We start from the raw sequence: 16,569 nt of genomic DNA on the forward strand, positions 1-16,569 counted from the left end.
AATCCCTAGCAAAATACCAATAGCATTTTTCACAGAAGTATAACAAATAATCCTAAAATTTGTATGGAAACACAAAAGATTGCAGATAGTCAAAAAAATCTTGAAAAAGAACAAACCTGGAGGTATCATGCTTCTCGATTTCAAACTACACTGTAAAGCTATAGTAATCAGAATAGTGTAGTACTGGCATAAAAACAGACACATAGATCAATGGAACAGAATAGAGAGCCAAGAAATAAACCAATGCTTATGTGGTCAATCTATGACAAATGAGGTAAGAATATAAAGTGAGAAAAAGGCAACCTCTTCAATAATGGTGTTGGGAAAACTGGGCAGCTTCATGCAAAAGAATGAAATTGGATCACTTTCTTATACTGTATACAAATATAAACTCAAAATGGATAACAGATTTAAATGTAAGACCAGAAACCATAAAACTCCTAGAAGAAAACATAGGCAGTAAAATCCCTTTGACATTGGTCTTAGCAGTATATTTTTGGATCTGTCTCCTCAGGCAAGAACAACAAAATTAAATATAAACAAATGGGACTATATCAAACTAAAAAGCTTTTGCACAGTGATGGAAGCCATAAACAAAACATTAAGGCAACCTACTGAATGGGTAAAAATATTTGCAAATGATATATCTGGTAAGGGGTTAATATCCAAAATGTACAAAGAACTCATTCAACTCAATACAAAAAAACAAGCAGTCTGATTAAAAAATGAATAGAGGACCTGAATAGACATTTTTCCAAAGAAGAGACACAGATAGCCAACAGACCACATGAAAAGATGCTCAGTAACACTGGTTATCAGGAAATGCAAATCAAAACCACAATGAGATATCACTTCACGCCTGTCAGAATGGCTACTATAAAAAAAAGATAGTAAATAAGTGTTGGCGAGGTTGCTGAGAAAAGGGAAACCTTATACACTTGGTGGAAATGTAAATTGCATCCACTATGGAAAATGGTATGGAGATTCCTTAAAAAATTAAAGATACATTTATTATATGATCCAGCAATTCCACTCCTGGGTATCTATCTAAAGAAAATGAGAACACTAATTTGAGGAGGTATATGCACCCCTTTTTTTACTGCAGCATAATTTTACAATAACCAAGATATGGAAGCAACCTAAGTGCCCACTGACAGACAAAAGTATAAAGAGGAGGTGATACACGCACACACACACACACACAAACACACACACACGGAATATTAGTCATGAAAAAAATGAAATATGCCATTTGCAACAACATAAATGGGCATAGAAGGTACTATGTTAAGTGAAATAAGTCAGGCCAAGAAAAACAAATACTTTACTATTTCACTTATATATGGAATCTAAAAAACAAAACAAGTAAACAAACAAAACAGAAACAGATTCATAGTTACAGAAAACAAAACTTGGTGGTTGGCAAGGGGAATGGGGGTAGGGGAATGGACAAAATAGGTGAAGTGGATTAAGAGGTATAAACTTCAGTCATACAATAAATAAGTCATGGAGATGTTATGTACAGCATAGGGAATACAGTCAACAATATTGTAATAACTTTATATGATGACAGATGGTTGTTAAACTTATTGTGGAGATTATTTCATAATGTATATAAATGTTGAACCACTACGTTGTACACCTGAAGCCGATATAACATGTCAAGTGTACTTCAATTAAAAAAAAAGTTAACAACCAAGTGAAAGGCTAGAGAAATGAGTCAGCAGTCTATTTCAGTATTCTCTCCTGCATTCCCTCCATCTCATCTCATCTCATTTTTACTTTCATCCTAAAGGCCTTGCATCTCCCCACACTTCCCTGAATGAGATGGTGGTTAAAGATTCACTCACAAGACCTTGTGGAATTGAGAGGAAATTGAAGTGACTCAACCAAGAATACAGAGCTAATAAGTGAGAGACCCAGGGCTTGAAATCAGTCTACTGACTTCAAGTCTTGTTCCTCATGTTGCAGCTGCAGTGGGTGACTGGTACAAATGGGCTCCAAACCAAAGTTCACCATGGGGTCCCAGCATTCACAAAAAGAGAACTCTCCTCCCAAGAGAAGTAGATTTGGCTAAGCAAATAGGATTTGCTCAATAGGGGTGGGAAAGTAAAGAGATAAAGAATATTTATTTTTCTTGGAGTTGGAATTAGTTTCTTACCAAAGTTAAAACTTGAGATGTTGGAGGTTTTCTAACAAGCAAAAGAGCTATTGGCCACAGTAGAGACTTCAAATCTCTCTACTACATAGTCTCACTCTCTACTGCTAATAGGGTGTGATACATGATGAAGGAGAAGTGAACTGGGTGACTGGCCAAGAACCTGAATTTTTCTTCCTGTATTTCTGATTCAAAAACATTAATTAGAACTAAAGTTTTCTTACTTCTGTGCTCTCATTACCTGTTTAAAATTTTCATTTAGCAGTCATCAGTCTGCCAAATATATGTTATATATTATATTTTATATATTATAGTATGCATTTTATATATTACATATATTATATTTAGCATAATTCACTATTGTATTCCCAGCACTTAGCACTGGACCTAACCTCTTTAAGTACGGGCCAGGTTTGCTTGTGAAGTTCCAAATGCTTTTCTCTGATTTGATTTAACACTGGAGAAAGTGGATACTCATGTTCCCTAAACTCTTAACTGGTTCTATGTGAATAAGACTCTACAGCTTGAACTGCTGCTGGAAATGCTCTTCCTTTGGGGGTCTGCATTGGCTAGAATGAGGATCCCAGGTGGCTGTTCCATAGAGGATTCTTCTCTTTTGAAAAAGGTTCAGGGATGAGGTTTTGCTTTATTTGGGAAGTTTGAGGTCCTGGGGAATTTGAATTTTGCTTAGCTTGATTTCTCTGGTACATTACTATCCATACTGTGAATTGCCCTTGGGTAGTGATATACTCTGGGTAAACAGAAAATGCCAGCTAGGTGGTACAAGTTCAATTCTGCCTTCACCCCTTTTCTGTCTTAACCTTATTATCTGTAGATTTGGGAGCCTTATTCCTGCCTCCTTCCTAGGATTGTTCTGAGGACCTAGTGAGATAATGTCTGGGAAAGCGTTTTGTGTTAAGGACCACATTATGGAAGAGTTGCTTGCCATAAAATGATCTTGAGCATGAGTAGTAACCAAAATAATCCTGGGGAACAGGGAGGATTCCTCTCGGGTTGTTTAATCCAGCCAAATATTCAGTGAGAGGCTGGAACTGTTTAGTAGGTCAAAAATAGTTCTGTGGCCGGGACCTTGATGGGGTGTGACAAGGGCTATTGAAAACATATGATTCTATGGTGTGTGACTGTGAAGCTATTCCATTCAAACAAGTTTTCTGGAAAACCTGGGTAATAAATGTTCTAGAAGTCCATAGTGATAAGTTACTCTGCATGATGCCATCCACAGCCACATAGCCCTCGGCCTTAGGAGATGGCCCCATACTTAGATCAAGACAGTCTTATTGCCCAGGTAACAAACATTTATTTCACTGAACCTCAGTATGCAGGGCCCTTTCTGGCTTGATGAGATTAGCTTTATATAGATCACAAAAAAATATCCCAAGGCTTATGTCTTTGTCATAAATATTAAGCACACTTTGTCCATTTCTCTATCACATTGTATTATGGTGAGTTCTGCATAAGCCCATGTCCCCTGCTAGACTGGGAGCTCCTTTGTTCAAGGATTAGTGCAGAATTATTTTGATATTTTCCATGTCTAGCCCAGTATCTGGCATATAGTAAAGATTCTATGTATGTTTACTGAATGACTGTCAAACACTTTGCCTGCAATACTTTGCTTTTAATTATTCATTTCTTTTATTTGCCAGTTAACAACTTCTCTTAATTTCTTTCAGCCACCTTATATTCTTAGGGAACTTTAGGTATAGTTTGATTTTTACCATTGCCTCTATAGACCCTGAGAGAGGGCATGGTAGTTCTGTTATGGTCTGGAGAGCAGATACATGTGCTATTTGGGTCTCTGTATCTTCTTTTGAAGGCTTTTCTGAGTTTTGAGCCCACCCTTTACTTCTAGTGGAAGTTGTGTCCTGGAGCTATCATGACCCCAAGTCTGAGGTCTAGCCTAGTCACTGACTTGACAGCTAGTTCCTTGTTCTTGTTCACTGGGTACTCATTTGTATCCCAAACCCCAAATCTACGTGAAACTCCTCGATCAGCCTCTGCTCCCCTGCCTTCTGTGATTGCCTGATTCAGCTTCATCATAAGTGCATAATTATTTCTGTGTATGACCTCTAAATACTCTAGTCTCATTCTCTTTGCCCCCATGATTTTCTCGGCTTAGAGTCTATAGATTCATACAACTTCTTAGATGTCTCAGTGGATCTAGGTAAGGACAATAAGGATGCCAAAAATTCACATAGATGCCTCATAAACTGAATCCGAGTTTTCCTGAGTCTTAGATGATTCCCATTGTTTAAAAGTTAAAGCCAAATTCCTTAGTTCAGCAAACAAGGCCTTTACAATCTGACTCCAACCAACCTTCTGGTCTTATCTCCCTTCATTTCCTTTCTTGTACCCTGGAGTCAGCATGCCAAGTCACGTTCCATTTCCTGAACATTTCTCTTAACTTTCATACATGTGAAATATTATTTCTTTGTTTTGGAATTCTTCTCCTTCAACAATTTGCCCATCAGACAGTCTCCTGTAAGTGTTTTAAAACCAGTCCAGATTACAGATCACCTCCTCTCTGAAGACTTCCCTGGCATCTCCAACAGAGTTTCTCTTTCTTTCTCTCCCTCCCTCCCATTCCCCTTCGATCTTTTGTATATATCACTTGACATAAAGAATTGAAACTATATCTTTAAATGTTTGTGGGGCTTCCCTGGTGGCGCAGTGGTTAAGAGTCTGCCTGCCGATGCAGGGGACACGGGTTCGTGCCCTGGTCCGGGAAGATCCCACATGCCGCGGAGCGGCTGGGCCCGTGAGCCTTGGCCGCTGAGCCTGCGCACCTGGAGCCTGTGCTCCGCAACAGGAGAGGCCACAACAGTGAGAGGCCCGCGTACCGCAAAAAAAAAAAAAAAAAAATTGTCTTTGCCATTAGAGTTGAGTTTTTTGAAGCCAGGCATTAGTTTCTTTTCATCTTTCCTTCCCCAGGATCTAGCCCACAGCCTGGTTCATTCCTATTACCCATTACATGCTTTCTGAATTAACAGCAGCTGAACTAACCCAGGAGGATCTTGGAATGTGCCCTCAAACAGCTATTAATATGGCTGACAAGATTTAGAATTGCTAGGATCTCTAATTAAACTGTCTGTGGTCACCATCTTTAATAAACAGTTTTGCTAGAAACTGGGATAAATTAAAGCAGCTGGGAGAGGAAATCTGTTTCCCCTGGGCTATCTCATTCTGAGGCCACTTTTCCTGTCCACACAGTGATTTATGACTTGATATGTCATGTACAAGCAGATTGCGACAGAGACTCCAAGTTGAGCAATTCTCAGGCTCTTAAGTAGGAAGGAAGGGATTGTAGGGAAGAATGTGTGTCCTGGATTCTGTTTTTTCTAAGGGACTCCCTGTTGTCTTCATTAAGTGGAGAGCCACAAGAAAACCAAAAGGCCAATGAAAAATCCTTGGTCCACATTACTCCTCGACCTCTTCTTCAGGCATATCCTGTCCTTGTTTACCTAACTATCCACAAAAACAGGGCCAGCACTTTGTCCAGGGGCTATATTTAAAGCTTTCAGACTCCTGGTTAGATGCTGTTTCTGTTCCTCTCTTCTCCTCCTCCTTATGGGCCAGGTCTCTGGGAGCCAAGTACATGGGGCTCTTCTCCTCATAGTTCTGCTTAGAATGGATGCTAAGAGCCTCAGAAGAACAATTCCCAAATTGTCAGGAAAGCTTCCTTCCAATGGCCCAGAGCAGAGCATCCTTGACCTCTTTGCTCCTTGGGGTGTACACCACAGGGTTCAGTAGAGGGGTGATGATGGTGTAGGTCACTGAGATTAGCTGACCCTGATCCTTGGTGTTCTCTGACTTGGGCTTGGGGTAGGCAATGGAGGCACAGCCCTAGTGGACCATGACCACAGTGAGGTGGGAGGTGCAGGTAGCAAAGGCCTTCTTTCTGTCCTCGGCTGAGGTGATCTTGAGGATTGTAGAGATAATGCGGATTTAAGAGATGAAGAGCAGACCCATAGGCACAACGAGCACCAAAACACTGATGATCAAAGTCAGAATCTCATTGACAGTCGTGTCGATGCAGGATAGCTTCATCACAGGTCAGATGTCACAGAAGAAGTGGGCCACCTTTGTTGCACAGAAAAGTAACCTAAATACAGGTGTCACCTGTGTCATAGCTACAATCAGCCCAATGCTGCAGGCCCTCCACACCAGCTGGTTGCACACCCTCTTGTTCATAATGACTGTGTATCTCAGGGGGTTGAAGATAGCCACATATCAGTCATATCCCATTGCTGTGAGCAGGAAGCAGTTCGTGATCCCAAAGGTTACAAAAAAGAACATCTGTGTGGCACAACCACCAGTGAGATAGACCAGCTTATACCCACGAGGCTGGATAGCATCCTTGGGAGAATGACCAATGTATATATAGTCTCTGAAGTGGACAGCATGCTGAGGAAGAAGTACATGGGGGTGTGGAGATGATGATCAATACGGATAATGGTCACAATGATTATATTACCTGCTAGGGTTAAGATGTACAGTGTAAGAAATACCACAAAAAGAGTGAGCTGGTGCTCGTGGAAGCTGGAGAAACCTTGCAAATCAAACTCAGTGGTGAGAGTGTGGTTCTCCCTCTTCATTGGCTGGTCACTAAATTGGAAAAGTAGAAGAATAAAAGTTGCATAATTTTAGTAAAGCAGTTTAATCACATTTCTGAAATTGATTGAACTTCATTCTCAGCTGTAAACCTGGGGATACATTTCCCAGTGGATTGAAGTTGATCTTTGGATTTACTTAACTTTGCTTAAAATATTCTTGTTCTGCGGCCATCTATTACAATTTCCTATGCATGATAAAATCATCTAATTTTCCTCCCCCCACCCCCACTGTATAACCATGTACATTCCCACTTCACCTACTCTTCCTCCTTGTCATCTGGAATGCCCTTCCTCTTTTCCTGCTCTTATTTAAATCGTCCCCATTCTTCAAAGACTAATGCATGTCTTCCCCTCCATCAATGCATATTGTATTCTGAAATTTTCATTTGATGCTTGAAAACAGTTTGTTTAGGGATTGACTGGAGACTTCTTTTATTTCAAAACTATGCATCACCCCCTTGCACATCCTTTAAGAAGCAGAAGCAAAGCAGACTCAGAAATGTTCACCTTGTTTTCAAGAAGGAGAAGGTGAATCTTAACCAAGCACCATCCTCTCTCCACTGCTGTTTGAATGATGGAAGTCAGCTGACACTTCACAGCACTCACTCATGTATATTGTAAACTATGCTACATCTTCATCTTCCCTAAACTAGAAGGCAGATTTACAGCCTTACTCAACTTTGTGAGTAGGCATACACCTACTCTGCAGAGGTAAACAATTATACCAGGGAAGATGCAGCAAATTCAGGTGTCCCTCATCTAAAGCAAAAGCAGACCCTGAATATAAAGAACAGAGTTACAATAAAGATATATCATTTTGTTGAAGGATAGCTCTCAGTCCAATTCATGTAATATTTCACATTTTGGTCCCTTTAGACAGTAAGCTCCTGTAGGGTATATTTAAATTATATTTTGATTTCCTTATGCATATTCAGAAAAAGGCTTTTTGCATAAAGTAAATCACATCAGTGAGGAAGGTTAGCAGGCATGGAGACCTCCTTCAAGTTTATAAAAAATTATTTAAGAGAAGTTGGCAACCAGCTGTTAATCATTTACATGAAGAATGCTAAAAAAAAAAAGAGTAAAGCTGCAACAGAATATATTTCCCAATAGGAAAAATAATTTGACACTAAAATATGTGGCTAAAGACGTTTATCTTTTGGGAGGCCTCTGGGCATAAACTAGGCAGCGGTCCAGCCATGGGTGGTATGGCACCTCTTCTGTGAAATAAAAAAAATGTGTGTTAGAGCTTTTAATTGTTCTAGTGATGGCCATGGGTGCTGCTAGCCATTAATGGTGCTAAATGTCCTGCAATACATGTGACGATCCCGCCCAAGGATGAACTGTCCTATTCCAAATACCAGCAGGGCTACTAGAAAGCCTGGGCTAGAGTGTTGTCTGATCTGGTTGAAGTCTGTCTTGAGGTAGAAGAATGGCTGCTATAACCTGGTTAGTATCCTCCACCCTGGGAAGCCTGTAATTCTTCCAAGAAAATCAAAGGTAGGAAGAGCAAACACAACCTTATGAAGTCCTACTCCAGCTGTGACGAGCTGTTATACTACAATAAGTTAAAGTCAGTCCAGGAGCAATAAGCCCCATTTCAGCTCCTTTTCTAAAGAACAGTTACCTGTGACTGCGTAGTGCTGAGGCACAACAGGAGAGCTGGGCTGGAGGAGGCCGAGGAGTGAAGATGAAAGTGTTGTGCTCCCTTGGCCACAGCATGCAGGCCAGGGAGGGAAGAGCGAGGTAACCAAAAGGGCCTATGACGGGCTGAGGCTGAAGGGGCAGCAGATAAATACACTCTAGTGGGAATGTGGTTAGGCTTGGGAGCTGCAGGCCTCCTTGACAGCCCTTCTGTGTGGAGAAGTCTTCAAAGCCAGAGAAGGAGCTCCCCCAGGAGCAGCCAGTGGGGCTCCTGGAGGTGACTCCCTGTAGACAGACATCCTGAGGGCTTGGAGGATACAGACAGCAGGTACCTGGGGAACTCATTATGTGTAGTGCTCATTTACCCAGTCCCAGGGTTGGCATTTGGGGAGCCTGGGGCAAGCTTTTGCTTCACATAGAATCAGCATTAGAGGAAGCTGGTTTATTTAGTTCCCTATACTTGTTTGAATAAACGCATTGTGGCTGAGCAGTTAGCTCAGTTGGTTAGAGTGTGGGGTTAATAATAAAATAATGAATAAGCACATTGTGGGGTTTTTTGCATATGTGCCTTGGAAATCCATAGTTTACACATCTCAGCAGCTCAAGCTTGGAACCACATCATCTTGGATCTCAGGAAGTTTAGGCCCTTTTTCCTACAGGCAGGATCTCTTACAGACAGTTTAGGAATCTGGTTCTCTCTTTGGAATTAAAGTAGTCAAATATGGTCATGGTTCTGCAGAGAGCAGTTCACGCTGCCTGTCTTTCTGCCCCTGTGACATTCAGAATTGGAAGGACATTGTCTTTAGATCCAAGCATCCTCTCTTGGGGGTTAGAAAACAGAGATGAGCCTCTGAACACCGTGCTCTTTATTCAAAATTACCTCCTCTTCTCCATTTGGCAAACTTCTACTAGTCTGTCAAGACCCAGCTTCAGAATTTACTTTCCGCTGAAGACTTTCCATGCGTTACTTTATTGCTTCTGTAGCATTTTCTTCCTTTAACATGCGGTGCTTATCTGCGCCCATTCATTCTTCAAGCACTAAGCATAAGCCAGGCCCTGTGCTCGTTGCTGGGCATACAGAAATGAATGAGATGCTTCATCAACCTTTGAGGAGCTCACAGTTTGGTTACAGGTGGTAAACAACTTAAATAAACTGAAATAAATGCCACGAGTAAGTGGGACAGGAAAGAGATGGTCCTTGATTAGACTCAGGTTGATTACAGAAAAAATGGAGTAGGTAAATAAGACCAAGTTACAAAATGTTTGAGAATATTTAGACACTATCATTTTTAAGGGCCTCTCAAATGATTTCACTTATCCCTCCTGTTAATGGGCTTCACAGTCCCTTAGCAACTAACCTCTAAAGGACCAGCAGCCCTCACCACTAGCTGCCCTCCACCCTCTTCTTGTTTATCTGGTGATTTTTCTTCCATGCTGGTAAAAAAGATACTCAACACTGGAATTTGATAGATTGATCTGGTAGCAGTAGAAGATGGATTTGAGGTTGGTGAGAAGAGGCAGGGTGGTTGCTGACACAACAGTCAGACCAGAAATAATTGGGATTGATCTAGAGAGGGTGACAGTGGCCCATATAAGAGGGACAGATGGAACAGACATATGAGGTGAATCAATGGGGCTTGTAACTAAATCAATGTGTAGATCAAGGGAGATGAAAGAACCAATCATTTCATAAACTACTCCCATCAGGTTCATTCATGCCAACTCCCCCGATTATTCACAAATATGCATAGCTTCCTGTTATAACAGGTAAATCAAACAAATGATCTATATATTAATGTTCCATCATTAGATATGATTGGTGACTAGGGGATCTCAATAGGAAAGGAGTGGAGTTGGGCAAAATAGCTCAGTGCTTTATGATGCCATTGCTTTGGGACAAATTAAGAAGATTTTGGAAATGGGGCAGTGGGTAGATGGTATAAAAATGTGGTGCCAGGGGAAAAAGAGGTTTTTAGCTCCAGAGTCAACCAATATTTATTGAACACTTTCACAAGTTTTTGTCTCACTTAATCCTCCAAATGACCCTATGAAGTCAGTGGTACTATTTTCATTTTACAGATGAGAAATTATGAGGAATTTATTACTCCACCAACAGTAAGTCTATTGAAATTTGGTACTAGATGGAAATGAACATGTGAAGTGACTATAGAAACAAAGCTGGCAAAACAACCAAGAGAACCTGCTATACACTGCTTTATTTGGGGACCATTTATTCTAGTTCATTCATGGCATTCACAGTAGTTTAGGATCCCAGGTCTAACCCTCCTTTAGGATCGTCAATGGGACTCTTCCAGAGCCATGAATAGGACTCACAACAGGGTTAACTGAGGCCAGCATTGTTCCTGAATGTCTTGGTCAGCTTTGGCTGCTATAACAAAATATCATAGACTGTGTAGCTTAAACGGCAGACATTTATCTCTCATTTCTGGAGACTGGGAATCCAAGATCAAGGTGCTGGAAGATTTGGTTCCTGGTGAGTTTTCTCTCTGGATTGCAGATGGCTGCCATTTTTCTGTGTCCCCTTATGGTGGGGTTGGGGGGAGAGAGAGAGAGAGAGACCTCTGACATCTCTTGTTAAAGGGCTCTAATCCTATCAGGAGGACCCCACCCTCATGACCTCATCTAAACCTAATTACTTCCCACAGGTTCCATCCCCAAATACCATCACATTAGAGTTTAGGGCTTCAACATAGGAGTTGTGCAGGTTGTGGGGGGGCGGGGTGTGGGTGGACACACAATTCAATCCATAGCACTGAAGTTATATCTACTCTAATACTATCCCTGTCACCTGGAGCTGGGGTCTCCAAATTTTTTGGATGTGAAAACTCCTTTTTTAATTTCAAAATATTTCATGACTCTCCAGCTTGATGATGGTGGATAATAATAGTTGTACTATTTGTTCCAATTGATAGAAAAAAAAAATCCTGAAAAGAGAACTACGAATTTAGTAATTCATGCTTTCACATGAATTATGATACATTCAAAAATAGCTGCACATGTCTTTGTAAGTATTTATACACCCTGCATATGAAAGCTGATGCACACATGAATCCTGGAACTCACTGCAGTGTCTCTGAGGCAACAAGGAGAGAAGTGGGAATGATGGTCTGAGTAGTTGGTTAGACCAATAAGTGGGTAGGGCATAGGTGAAGGGAATCTGGGGTAGGAATGCAGAGAGGCAGCTGAAAGTTTATTGACACGTGGCAAATGTGTCCAGGAAGTCATTCTGGAAGACCCTGGAGAATAGTTAGATTCCTTTTACTGGAATGTGGGATCAAAGACTATAGGAGAAGCCCATTTTCAAAGTCAGGGCCTCCTGGGAAGAGGGAACTCATTCTATGAATGAGAACTTGTTAAAACTGCTGTTATAACTGTCACCTTGGAGTGAGATAAAAAACAATGTGGGGGACAGAGTGGTGGAGCTAACAGCTATCCTGCTTCCTGCTGCCAGGAGACATCATGTCCGTAACAGTTTTGACTCCTCACAATAACCTTGGGAGGTTGATATTGTCAGCCTCACTGTGCAGATAGGACACAAAGGCCAGGGAGGTTAAGTGACCATCCTTAGGACACATGCTTATAATGGTGGACCTAGGACAGGAACACATGCTACTCTGGCCCCAAAGCCTGTGCTCCATCTACAATATCGCACTGCTTAAGCATCTCCTATTTCAGGCTGTCAATGCTTTGAAGGGGGTCAGGGACAATAATAAATGTGGGTAGGAGGATGGGTACAGAGGTTAATGTTCTAGTGGTCCTGAGCCCTAACATTTTCCAGTGGCCTTTGGCCCACTGTAGATTTCCTTTTATCTTTGGAGCTGTGCTGAGTGGAGAAAGGATGCACTAAGATATTTGAGAAGAAAACATATTACACTACATAATTTCTGAACTTCCAGACTAATTTCCAAGACCCAATGACATTCAAATAGGATTTGAGATATGTGTAAATTTGCAGTGTATAGAACTCCTTTTTCTCCTAGTCTTTAATTAATATAAAGGAGAAATCTGGTTCATATAATCATCATTAGCTTATAATGCAGCTGCAGACCCTGGGGTGAATTGCCTGTTTTAAATCTTGATTTTGCCACGTACTAGCTGTATGACCTTGAGGAATTTACTTAATCTTTTCAGGTCTCAGCTTTCTCATCTGTAAAGTAAGTTTAATAAAATACTTACCTCATAGACTTACAGTGAGGATTAAATGAGTAAAGTGCTTAAATTCATGCCTGCTATCCAGGAAGTAGTCAATACATGTACCAAAAGGGGACATCACCAAGGGGAACAAACAACCTGGAAGTAATGAAATAATAAAAAGAAAAGAGGGAGAAGAACTCTCTGCTGATGCTAATTGTGTTTTAGCTGCCCATAGAGTCTTCATTTATTCTTTCCTTCCTTTCTTCTTTGTTTTAATAATTATTGAGCAGCTACTATGTATCTGGTACCATTCTAAGTGCAACAGATGCAGAGAGGACACTCGGGGAGTGGAGCCTGAGTGATAGATATAGGTGTCTCATGGTTCAAATTAAATTCAAGATAGCTAATGTCTAGAATAGGCTGTGAGAGGAGATACCACCTTTTCTTTTTCCTTTTTTTCTTTAGATTTTTTTTTTTTTGATGTGGACCATTTTTAAAGTCTTTATTGAATTTGTTACAGTATTGCTTCTGTTTTATGTTTTGTTTTTTTGGCTGCAAAGCATGTGGGATCTTAGCTCCCTGACCAGGGATTGAACCCACACCCCCTGCACCACCAGGGAAGTCCCACCTTTTCTTTTTTTAATTAATTATTATTTTTTTAGTTGAGGAGATTCTAGTGTGTGGACCCAGGGCATTCTATGATCCAGAACCAGCTCTTTCTTTTCAGCCCTGCTTCCTTCCTATGTTCTCCAAATACCACTTGTTCTAATACCTGAGTCTCCCTCCTTCTGTGTGAAATGTCGTTTCTGCTTCTATTTTCTAGTCTGTAAACAATAAAGAGACTGAAACTTATTAAGGGTTTGAATTACCAGTAACTGTAAGAAAGCAGTGATAAAAACAACAAAATATTAAAGTTTATAAAAATCTCTGGCTTTAACCCCAGTGTAAGTGGAGGGAAGCTTAATTTTTTTTCTCACTTCATTTGTCTCCATTGGCTCATCTATAATATAGAGAGGATAATATCTACTCATAGTGTTCCTATGGAGATTATATGAGTTACTGTATGTAAATAGCCAAGCACAGCTCTTGATACATAATAGGCAAACAGTACATTACATTTCTGCTTCCCTCCCTTCATCTGTCCTCCCCATCCCCACTATGCATAACTCTGGGTTCTACTTGTATGTTAAGCCCACCCCCAAAGCACATATACCTTTATTCTCTCTCTCTCTCTCATGTTCCTGGATGGGTCTTGTCATTAATTTCTCCAATCTCTGTTGATTGGAAAGTCCAGGCCTCACTTTCTACCTCCTCTCCAACTCTAGATTCTCAAATGTGTGGGGATGGGGGTAGAGGTGGTCTGGTTTCAAACCCCAGCTCTTCTTACTTCACATGTGACCTTACAAATATCTCCTCCTCTGTTTAGGCTTCGGTTTCTTCACCCGTAAGATGAAGACAGTACTAATGTCTACCTCAGGGGACTGATGCATGGGAAGGGTTGCATGGGAAGATGCCAGTAAGGCATTTAGCAGAGGGCCTGGTATAGAGCGTGCCATCAATAAGTGGTAACTGTTGATAAAGATGAGCATAGATTTCAAAATATGAGTGTTGCTGGTCATTGTTTTATCTTCACTTCTCCTCCCCCAGGCCTGATGTCAAGACTAGAAGGTGGCTGGTCTCCATCTAGCTAACACTGTGGGGCAGCTTGCAGATTAGAGGATGCTTTTCTGTCTTTTGGAGATGTGAGGAGAAGGAAGTAGCGGGGGAATGAAACACAATATTCAAGCAGAGGAGAGAATCCCAAAGACAAGGAGGAGGATCTGCATGTGGGTTGGAATGGAAAAGCCACTCCCAGTGCAGCAATTCTGCAAGCGTGCCTTTGTGCAGGATTCCTGCCTTGAACTCCTACACTCACGAACACAATATTTCAGCCAGCCAGCCAGCTGTTTACTGACACTCACCTTTCTGCCCTCTGCTTGATATCTGGGGCAGTAAGGTGGGCACTTCTGTGTTCAGGGGATATACTTTTTCTAGTACAGAGGGGGAAAATTAGGTTCACTCAACCAGATTCAGATGTTCCATTTCTCTCCTCCAGGCCCCACCAGCCAGGAGTGTGATAGACGGTGTGGGGATGGGACTGCATGTCCCCAATCCCTCTGGCTCATTCAGTGCAAAGAATATATTTTGAGCTAAATTCACCAATTAAGCCCTTTGAAAGTTCTGCCTGAGATTTTCTAAGACTAATGCTCAGATACCACTTCCTGAGTGATTTTTCAGTATTTATATAATGCTTTTTATTCCCCAAGTTTTGTGACACAGCCATACATTCATCTTTCTACTTGGCAATATTCCTAGGAAAGAAAAGAAAAAGAAAAGGTGATATTCCATGAGGCAAGGGTCATAAAGCCACATCAAGTCAGACAAGAATCATGCTTCATTGAGTCATAAAATGTGACTTACATCTCACCAGGCAGGGCTGAGGCTCTCTCAGTCTTCAGGAGAGCAAAGTCTTCAGAGTGTAGAACCAGGACTGCCAGGACTCCCGCTGTGTGCGGCAGACACAGCTCCCAGAGAATCTTCTGGAAGGCAGGGCTAGAAGAAAAACTTAGAGCCCACCAAGGTCTGTTAGTTAATTTCTCTCTCTGATTGGCCAGATCTGGGAGTAACAAACAGACAGAAAGCAACACTGCATTCTCCTATGCCTCCCCAAAGCCCTGTTCCTTTAATTTGGATTGCAGTCTGTCAGAGAGAACCATTCTCCTGTGCCCCAGGACTCTGGGGTCCCTCTCCCCAAAGCCACAGTGACTGTACCCAAGGTAACAGTAGCAAGATCCAAACACCACGATGTCTGGGGATCTCATTAGAAAAGGGGCTCATCAACCTACTCACATAGGTAGTATGTAGGTGTCAGGGAGAAAGAAATTTTCCTCTGCCCTTTCAGGTTCTTCTGGCTGGTCTAAGAATTAAATTGACATGAGACAGATTAACATGAGAAAATCAAACAAAAGTTTAATGACGTGTACATGGGAGAGGGCCAGGAAAACTGAGTAACTTTCCAAAGTGTCCAAAGACCTCACTTTAAACACCATCTTCAACTAACAGAAGAGGATGTTGCCGGTAGTGATTTGGGGATTCAAAGGGGAGAAAGGCAATTCACATGCAGAGAGAAAAGCAAAAGTTTAGTAAATAAATGTTTGCTGGGCCTGCAAAGACAATGGGACACAGAAAGGAATTTTAATAAACAGACTTTCCTAGGTTCCTCACTGTCTACCACACCTACTTCATATTATAGTTATCTATGGTGATGGCTCCTTTCCTGGAACAAGTCCTCCATCTGTGTTCTTTTAGTCAGTTAGGGGGAAAGTCAAAGGTTCTTCCTGAGTCTTTTGGGACTTAATTGTTTCAGCTCAAAATAATCTACTTGCCAAAGAGACATTTTGGGGTGGCAAGTTTTGCTCCCCTACATAGATGATCTAGGGTTTCCACAGGAACAAAGCTGTTTCATCAGGACATGGTCCTGCTCTGCTCAGTGGATGGAGGATGAATAGGAGCTCTTGCCTCATGACCATCATTGTAGAAAGTGTCTACAATCTTGTGGAACCCAACCATGTTTAAAGGTGCAGCTTCACTAGACAAGCCACTCACACACTAGGGCCTCTGTACCCTAAGGGCCGAAGGATCTGTCTCTGAGGTCCCTTCCAATTTGAATGTTCTGGGAACTGTGACTCATTCATTCACTGATTCCTTCAACAAATACTCATTGTGTGATTCTCACATGGAAGGTACGTGGAATGTAGCAGAATGGGGACATGGCATCTGTACTATATACCAGTCCTGCAGATTTTGCCCAGCAGACTCCAAGGCATCACTGCGTATTGCATAGGAAAAGCTGAGAACCTTCTCCTTGAGGAAGATGAGAAGGAAGACCCACATTGGAGTCCTTCCTGCACCTGCCCTCTTTCTCTTTCCCAGCATTTAGGC

At 41.5% G+C, this 16,569-nt stretch overlaps 1 pseudogene; it reads right to left on the bottom strand.

Moving 5' to 3' along the window:
• Positions 1-5,842: 5,842 nt before the first annotated feature.
• LOC138842411 (olfactory receptor 10J1-like) overlaps positions 5,843-16,569 on the bottom strand; it is a 42,528-nt pseudogene continuing 31,801 nt past the window's right edge.

This window comes from Globicephala melas, chromosome 1, assembly GCF_963455315.2.
Source record: "Globicephala melas chromosome 1, mGloMel1.2, whole genome shotgun sequence".
Lineage (NCBI taxonomy): Eukaryota > Metazoa > Chordata > Mammalia > Artiodactyla > Delphinidae > Globicephala > Globicephala melas.